Genomic DNA, 9,426 nt, shown 5'->3' with positions numbered 1-9,426 from the left:
GTCTCGCCACCAAGTCATTTAACACAAGCCCAACCCAATTCTAGATGAGTGCAAACTAGCCCTGAAAGGACAATAATTCAATCCAATATACCAAATATTTCAAGTCTCCAAGTAGGAACAAACATCAAAAATTGGTGTTCAAGCTCTCAGTTTAGCTCCCAAGCTAATAAATCACACCTACATTTCTATTTCAATATTTTATGACCGGTAACAATATGATAGTTTGTGTGTAATTAAATACCCTCCCATAAAGTGAATTGTGAGGCACGATTACCTTTCTAATCCTATCTTCCTACACCCAGTCCATAGCCCTGTAGCTTACAGCACTTCCAGTGCAGATCCAGATACTTATAAAGAGTTTAGGATCTCTGGTTGAAGGGTGGTGGATGGGGATCCTGCTTCTTGCATGTTAATTGCTCACATATTGGCCTCAATTGGTTGTCCATGACCTATCCCACCTCAGACTTGATGTTCACTTAATGGTCTCATCCTGCCACCATTAGTATTCAACCTGTGGCACGTGGGGGCAGTTGCCATGCAAGAAGCCCGAAAATTCCCGAAAATACATATCTTGCAACGGGAATGAGTGGAAAACCCTCTTGACAGCCATGTTCCTGCCCTTGCTGCTGACACCCCTCCCTCCTGCTACTCCAATCCCACCCTCACCTTGTTTTTGGCCTGGGCTTCCTCAGCGAATTGACCCTGGATGAGCCCCCAAATTATGACACAACAGCCTTGGAGAATGCGGTCAATTTCAGCTCCACTTGTCCCAGAGTCGCAACAGAGGTGGAGTTAGATTTTATTTAAAATACCATGGCTCCTTGGTTGAGCCCAAATAATGACAGTCACCAGGTGTGCAATTTAAAAACACAAGTAACCTTTTATTATGTACAGTATTATAATTAAACGGAAAGAAAATGTCACAGACTATCTATTACCCATTAACCCTCCCCCTTCCTAACTCCCCATTCTCTCTGTTTATCGCTACATATATATATATAATATATATATATATACATACACACGGGAAAGGGAAAAAATATAAAATAAAAGGATAATGTACTGGGATGTCTTTCAGATGTTCAGGGTTTCGTTTTAGTACTTCCTTCTAGGCTTGAGATGGTTTACTCTGGCAAGGTTGTCTACGTTCTCTGTGGACTCCAAATAATTTCAGGCTCACAGCAAAGGATAGAATAACAGCATAGAAGTAGGCCAATCAACACATCTTGCCCATGCCAACCCAAGGACACGCAGGTGCCCTTTCTAATCCCATCTTCCTCCACCTGGTCCATAGCCCTGTAGCTAACCGCACTTAAGGTGCAGATCCAGGTACTTCTTAAAAAGAGTTTAGGGTCTCTACCTCCTCCACCATCCTGGGCAGCGAATTCCAGACTCCAATTACCCTCTGCGTAAAAAAAGTTCTTCCTCATGTCCCTCTACATCTTTTGCCACTTACCTTGAATTTATGTCAACTGGTTCTAGAATTCTCCACCAAGGGAAACCGATTTTATCCTGTCCCCCCACTCTATCTCTTCCCTTCATAATTTTGTACACCTCAATTAAGTCACCCCTCAGCTTTTTAGTTCCAAGGAAAATAACTCCAACCGATCCAATCTCTTCTCATAGCTCCATTTTTCTAGCCCTGACCACATTCTTCAAAACCTCCTCTGCACTCTCCAGAGCAACTATGCCCTTCCTGTAATGTGACCAGAACTGCACACACTACTCCAGTTGTGGCCTCGCCAGTGTTTTATACAATTCCAACGTTATATCCTTATTTTTATATTCTATACTTCTGCCAACGAAGGAGAGAATTCCATATGCTTTTTTTCCAACCTTGTCTACTTGAACTGCTGCCTTTAGGGACCTGTGTACATGTACGCCATGATCTCTCACTTCATCTACCCCTCTTTTATGTACTCCCTATAAATGCATGACCTCCCTAAATGCATGACCACACACTTCTGTGTTAAATTCCATCTGCCACTTTATCACCCACTCCACCAACCCATCTCTATTATTTTGGAGATTATAGCTATCTACACTGACCACCACTCGGCCAATCTTCGTGTCATCTGCAAATTTTCCAATCGTGCTCCCCACATTCATGTCCAAATTGTTAATATATAACACAAACAGTAAGGGTCCCAACACCGAGCCCTGTGGAACACCACTTGAAATAACTTTCCAATTGCAGGGGCAGCCATTGACCATTACCCTTTGTTTCCTGTTACTAAATCAACTTTTTATCCAGTTTGCCACATTGTCCTGCAATCCATGGGCTTTCACTTTCTTGACCATTCTTCTATGTGAGACTTTGTCAAATGGCCCTTGCTAAAATCCATGTCCACCTCATCCACTGTACTACCTTTGTCAACCATTCTTGTCACTTCCTCAAAGAAAATTTGTGAGGCAAGACCTACCTCTGAAAAATCCATGCTGACTATCCCTGACTCGTTCATGCTTTTCTCTGTGACAGTTAATCCTATCAGGATTGATTCTACTAATTTGCCCACCACCGACGTAAGACGAACTGGCCTATAATTGTTTGGCATTTCCTTTGATCCCCTTTTTAAACAATAGAGCAACTTTTGTATTTCTCGAGTCCTCTGGTACCTCCCCAGTATCTTGTGAGGATTGGAAAATCATCCTCCGAGCATCTGCTACCCTTCAGTAGCCTTGGAAACAATCCAACTGGCCCTGACGACTTCCCAACTTTCAAGGATTTCAACCCTTCAAGTACTTCCTCTCTCTTTAGGATTATCCCATCCAATATCTGCCACTGGTGCAGGCAGGCCTTTCCCAAGGAGGCAACATGGAGCTCTCCTGCTGGCGGGTAAGATTCCAGTTGCCTGCATTAAATAGCACCCTTTTATTTTTGGAGAGTTAGGTAAATGGGGAGTTTGGTGAAGTGGGGTAGGAGGTGTTTGTTTCCATTTGCTGTTTCTATCTTTCTCACCCTCTAGGATTGCTTTTTGCTCTACAACAGGAAAAGGGGTCAGCTGTTTAGTGAGAATCTGTTAAGTGTGTAAGTTCTACTCTTTCCCTAGGTTTTAAAACTGCATAACTTGGTAGTTATTTCATAAAATATTTTTTTTAAAGCCCCGTGAATAGGTAAATCATTACATTAAGTAATTAATTAGGGTTGCAGGACAGGTGATCTATCGAAGCTGCAACATGTGGGTGCTCCTGGATAACCTAGTGATCCAGGGCAGACATGTCTGAGGAACTTTGGCTCAGACACATTGAGCTGGAGGCTGAGCTGCAACACAGACACATCAGGGGCGAAATTCTCCGTTATCGGCGGAAAGTCCGCCGATCGGCGCAAAAAACGGCGCAAATCCCACTTGCGTCACGTCATAAAAATGGGACGATAGTCTCCGGCCCGAAATGGGCTAGCAGCGACGTAACGGGATTCGCGCTTGCGCAGTGGTTCACGCCGTGCAGCGTCATACGCGCTGCACGGCGTGACGGCTCATAAGGCCGCGCAGCCCCCCCCCCCAACCGACCGCAACGCCCGACTGGATGGCTGGCCGTCGCTCAGCCCCGAGGTTCGAGTCACGCGATGTGGAAGCGCTCCTGGACGCGGTGGAGCAGAGGAGGGACGCCCTGTATCCCGGGCACGGCCGCAGAGTTGCCCCACGCCACAGCCGGCGTCTGTGGAGGGAAGTGGCAGAGGCCGTCACCGCTGTGGCCCTGACACCACGGACAGGCACCCAGTGCCACAAGAAGGTGAACGACCTCTTCAGAGCAGGCAGGGTGAGCCTCCCCCATATCACCCCCTCCCCCATATCCCCCCTCCCCCATATCCCCCCCTCCCCCATATCCCCCCCTCCCCCATATCCCCCCCTCCCCCATATCCCCCCCTCCCCCATATCCCCCTCCCCATATCCCCCCTCCCCCATATCCCCCCCTCCCCCATATCCCCCCTCCCCCATATCCCCCCTCCCCATATCCCCTCCCCCATATCCCCCCTCCCCCATATCCCCCCTCCCCCATATTTCCCCTTCCCCATATCCCCCCTCCCCCATATCCCCCCTCCCCCATATCCCCCTCCCCCATATCCCCCCTCCCCCATATCCCCCCTCCCCATATCCTCCCATCCCCCATATCCCCAAGTGAATCCAGCCCTAACCTTAACCTCTGCAATGCACGCGCAACCGATGGCGTGCATTCATATACCTGCCTAACACTGTTGCCTTTTACCCCTGCCACCACCCCCCCCCCCCCCACAGGAGAAGCGCGCACACAACAATAGGGAGCATGTGAGGACTGGAGGAGGGCCCGCTGATGAGAGGCCACTGACCGTACACGAGGAAAGGGCCCTGGAACTGGCTGGCGGACCTGAGGACCGGGAGGTTGCTGATATGCAGAGGTCGGGGGCCCACGAGCAAGTGAGCCACCAACAGCCCGTCCCCATATCCCCCCTCCCCTATAATCCCCCTCCCCCGTATCACCTGACCACTGCCTGATGTCTAACCATGCATGCTTCATTGTGTATCGCAGGACCAAACGTCCAGGCACCCATCCCCGCAGGTGCACACCGCCCGCAGGATGCCCCTCGGAGACCACAGGAGACGGAGAGACCCGCACCCTCCAGCATGCGACGCCCGCAGGATGCCCCTCGGAGACCACAGGAGACGGAGAGACCCGCACCCTCCAGCACGCGACGCCCGCAGGATGCCCCTCGGAGACCACGGGAGACGGAGAGACCCGGACCCTCCAGCATGCGACGCCCGCAGGATGCCCCTCGCACACCACGGGAGACGGAGAGACCCGGACCCTCCAGCATGCGACGCCTGCAGGATGCCCCTCGCACACCACGGGAGACGGAGAGACCTGGAGAAACAGGGAGACGACACCCCCGTCACCTGCGGGAGCGACCACCCAGCGATGAGGGGGGCAGCCACAGGCCCCCGTCACATCCGAGCCAGGACACCACTACCCAGGACACCACTACCCAGGACACCACTATCCAGGACACCCCTACCCGGGACACCACTACCCAGGACACCCCTACCCGGGACAGCACTACCCGGGACAGCACTACCCAGGACACCCCTACCCGGGAAGATGAAACACCGGACAGTGACTCAGAGTGGATGGGTGGAGACGAACCCCCACCCCAAAGTGCCATGGAGTCAGAGTGGGACGAAGAGCACGACACAACGCCACTGCTGTCACCAACACCCTCCACCATCGCAGAAACACTCACCACGGTTGGGCACTTTAGTGATGAGGCGTCTGGTACACTCACTGGTGCGCACAACACAGCCGTCCCGGTACAGCAGGTGGAGGTAGGAGCAGCAGAGGGACCGGGCGGTCGGAGGGCAGCCCAGGCCAAGCGAACATCTGCCGCCCAGATGGATCCCGGGTTCCTGCAGTTACCACACCCACACATAGATCCGATGCAACCACCGACACGGAGGCGAGCGAATAGGGTGACGGGTGGCTTGCGGCGGCTGCGGTCGCAGGTGGAGGAGTCCACCCGCGTCCAGGAGCTGGGAGTGGTCCCGGTCATGCGTGCCACCCAGGCTGACACCGCACGGGTGGCGTCCGCGGTGGAGGCAATGGGTGCGACGGTGTCAGACATGGGGAACGGTTTGCGAGGCCTGGGGCCTTCCGTGCAGGCGGCGTCTGTGGCCCAGGAAATGGCTGCCCTCTCACAAGAGGCCATGAGCCAGTGCCAGCGCCAGATGGCAGAGGCGCTCAACGCCATAGCCCAGTCTCAGCAGGCCATGGCCCAGTCTCAGCAGGCCATGGCCCAGTCTCAGCAGGCCATGGCCCAGTCTCTGCAGGCCATAGCCCAGTCTCTGCAGGCCATGGCCCAGTCTCTGCAGGCCATGGCCCAGTCTCAGCAGGCCATCGCTGAGGGCATCGGCGCCAGTGGCCATGTGCGAGCCGGCGTCGCACTGTCACAGACAGGGTTTGACAACACCCTGGGCTTCATGGCTGCAAACCTGCAGACCCCTGTCGATACCAGCACGGGCCTCCAGGACTGGCAGCGCCAGATGTCGGGGGGGCGTCGGATGGCCAGTCCGTTCGCATCCCCCACCCATGTAGAGGCCTGGGGGCCATCGGGCACCCCGAGGGAGGAGGAGGTGGTGTGGTCTGTCCCGGCTCCCTCTGTAGGGGAGGTCCCGGTACACCGCGACACCTCGGACTCCCCCCCTTCCGTCCCAGGTGCATCGGGTGGGCAACGGGCAGGACAGGCTGGCAGCTCGCCATCCCAGTCGCCCGGGCCGCAGCCTGGCCCATCTAGGCCAGGACGCCCCAGGAAACGGCCGCCAAAGGGATCCAGTGTCAGAGGGCAGGAATCACAGGAGTCCACCTCCCGTTCTGCTGTACCGTCTGGGGAACCACGTAGACGTAGTCAAAGGGCCCGTAAGGCCAAACAATTAGACACTGAGTAAGTTGGCACGGGTGCAGGGCACAGATGAGTTTTAGGGGCTAGGGCACGTGCATGAACTCCTTTGGTTATTAAAGTCAATGTTACACCTACCGAAGCTGCCTTTGTGCTCTGTCCAAAGTGTGCGGGCGTGTCATGTACGTTGAGCGCAAGTGTGTGTGTGAGGGGTGGTCTTACCTCAGCCCCAGGTGAGTCTGCCCCCTTCCCCCTGGGCCGCCATCAACATCCCCCGGGCAGAGGACGGGACCGTGCGCTGCAGTGTCACAGCCGCATGCAGGGATGGTCCGGGTGGATGGTGGTACTGTGGCCATGGGTCAGACATAGTCCAACGATGTAGAGCCAGGAGCTCATCGCAGGGCGGGTTGTCATCCTCCATGGCCTGCGATAGACACGCGTCCACCCGCAACTGGGTGAGCCCGGCCCGTTGTGCCGCCGGTGGATTGGCAATTGGGGGGGGGTGGTGTGCATGCGGGTGGGGTGTGTGGGGTTGGGGAGGGGGGTTGAGGGTGCTGGGTGGGTGGATGGGTGGGGGGTGTGGGTGGTCGGCTGTTGCCATGGTGTGCGGTCTGTGGCCATACTACCCGATTCCCACGCCCATCTAGTCAGTGAAGCGGGCGGCTATCAGTCTGTCCCGTGCCCGCTGGGCCAGCCGGTAACGGTGGACAGCCACCCGCCTGTGTCTACCCCGTCTGCCCTGACCATTGCCCCCATCCCCCTCATCTGGGGAGGACTGTGCCTCTTCCTGCTGCTCCTCCACTCCGCCCTCCTCTGCCTGCGGCACATCGCCCCTCTGCTGGGCTATGTTGTGCAGGACGCAGCACACCACAATGATGCGGCCGACCCTATCTGACCGATACGGGAGGGCGCCCCCCAGAGAGGTCCAGGCACCTGAAACGCATCTTCAGCACGCCAAAGCACCTCTCGATCACTCCCCTTGTCACTACATGGGCATCATTGTAGCGGTTCTCCGCCTCATTGCGTGGCCTCCGTATAGGCGTCATCAGCCACGATCGCAATGGGTAGCCCCTGTCGCCCAGCAACCAGCCCCTCAGCGGGGATGGCGTCCCTCGTACATGCCGGGGATGGATGACCGCGACAACACGAATGAGTCGTGTACACTGCCTGGGTGACGGGCGCAGACGTGCAGGATCATCATGCGGTGGTCGCAGACCACCTGTACGTTCATCGAATAGGTCCCCTTCCTATTAGTGAACACGGCCCTGTTATCTGCAGGTGGCCACACGGCGACGTGCATCCCATCGATCGCGCCCTGGACCATGGGGAACCCGGCCACGGCAGAGAAGCCCACGGCCCGGGCATCTTGGCTGGCCCGGTCCACGGGAAGCGGAATGTAGCGGGGCGCCATGGCATATAGGGCATCTGTCACTGCCGGATGCACCGGTGCACCGATGTCTGCGATATGCCGGACAGGTCCCCACTCGGTGCCTGGAATGACCCCGTTGCATAAAAGTTCAGGGCCACCGTAACCTTGACGGACACGGGGAGAGAGTGTCCCCGCCAGTGCCACGCGGTGACAGGTGTGCCAGCAGGTGGCAGATGTGTGCTACGGTTTCCCGGCTCATCCGAGTCTCCTCCTGCATTCCCGGTCCGTGAGGTCCTGGTATGACTGCCGGGGCCGGTACACACGGGGCGCCCTCGGGTGCCTCCGTTGCCGTGGGGCCGCGACGTCCTCCTCCCCCTCCTCGTCCTGTCGGTCAGGTGTCCCTCCAGCCTGGGCGGCTGCCGCCTGCCCCTCTGCGGCAGCCTGCGCCGCCTCTCTGGCACGCTCCTCATCAGGGCATCATAGACATGAGCGGCTGCCACCACGGCGGCCAACATCGCTGGATGGTCTGAAAACATGACGGTCTGGTGGGGGGGGGAGGGGAACGACGACATGTCATCATTGCCCATATCCCCTCCTCCCCCCAGCCAGGTGGCATGGACCGCATGGGTCCAACTGTTGGAGGCTGGCACCTGGCCAGGTGGACCAACTCATTTGCCCTCCCATCACCCTCCTCGGCACGGACCCCCCTCCCAACCTCCACCCCAGCACGGACGCCCTCCCCAACCTCCACCCCAGCACGGACCCCCCCAACCCCCAACCTCCACCCCGGCACGGACCCCCTCCCCAAACTCCACCCCGGCACGGACCCCCTCCCCAACCTCCACCCCAGCACGGACCCCCTCCCCAACCTCCACCCCAGCACGGACCCCCTCCCCAACCTCCACACCAGCACGGACCCCCTCCCCAAACTCCACCCCGGCACGGACCCCCTCCCCAACCTCCACCCCAGCACGGACCCCCTCCAACCCCCAACCTCCACACCAGCACGGACCCCCTCCCGGCACTCCCCCGGAGCCCAGCCTACTCTAACCACCCCCCCGCCGCCGCACACACACACACACACACACAAGCCGAGACACACCTCTCCTCACGCAATCAGTCTGCGGCCACGCCATTTCCTGCCCAGAGCCAACCCCCCAGGCCGTCACTCACCTCCTCGCTGGTCGGCGTGAGCCTGGAGCACCGGGTCACGCCGATGAAAAGGAGGTTTGATTCACGTCGACGTGAACGGTCATCACGTCGACGGGACTTCGGCCCATCCGGAAGGGAGAATATCGGCAGGCCGAAAATCGGCTGCCTTGCGCAGACCCGTGACATTCTCCGCGGCAGCGGCGCCATTAACGCCCCGCCAACTTTTCTCCCTTCGGAGACTTCGGCGGGGGCGGGGCCGGGATTCACGGCGGCCAACGGCCATTCTCCGACCCGGCGGGGGGTCGGAGAATGACGCCCCAGATATGGAGAGAGCTTCTGGGATGCTTTGTTTCAGGAGGTGGTCACACCCCTAAGGATAGGGTCTTCTGTTTGGAAAGTGATCAGGGATGGAGTTGGGTGACTATAGCTGAGGCAGGTAAGGGGCGGAGATTGGGCTTCAGACCCTAGATCAGATCCGATGCCACTTCTGCAATTCTCCGGTCCCTGGAGAATCGCCGCAAATCGGGCGTGCGCAGGGTGC

Source organism: Scyliorhinus torazame, chromosome 17 (genome assembly GCF_047496885.1).
Source record: "Scyliorhinus torazame isolate Kashiwa2021f chromosome 17, sScyTor2.1, whole genome shotgun sequence".
In the NCBI taxonomy this organism is placed as follows: Eukaryota; Metazoa; Chordata; class Chondrichthyes; order Carcharhiniformes; family Scyliorhinidae; genus Scyliorhinus; species Scyliorhinus torazame.
The sequence above is the reverse complement of the archived record's forward strand: the minus strand, read 5'-3'. Positions refer to the sequence as shown.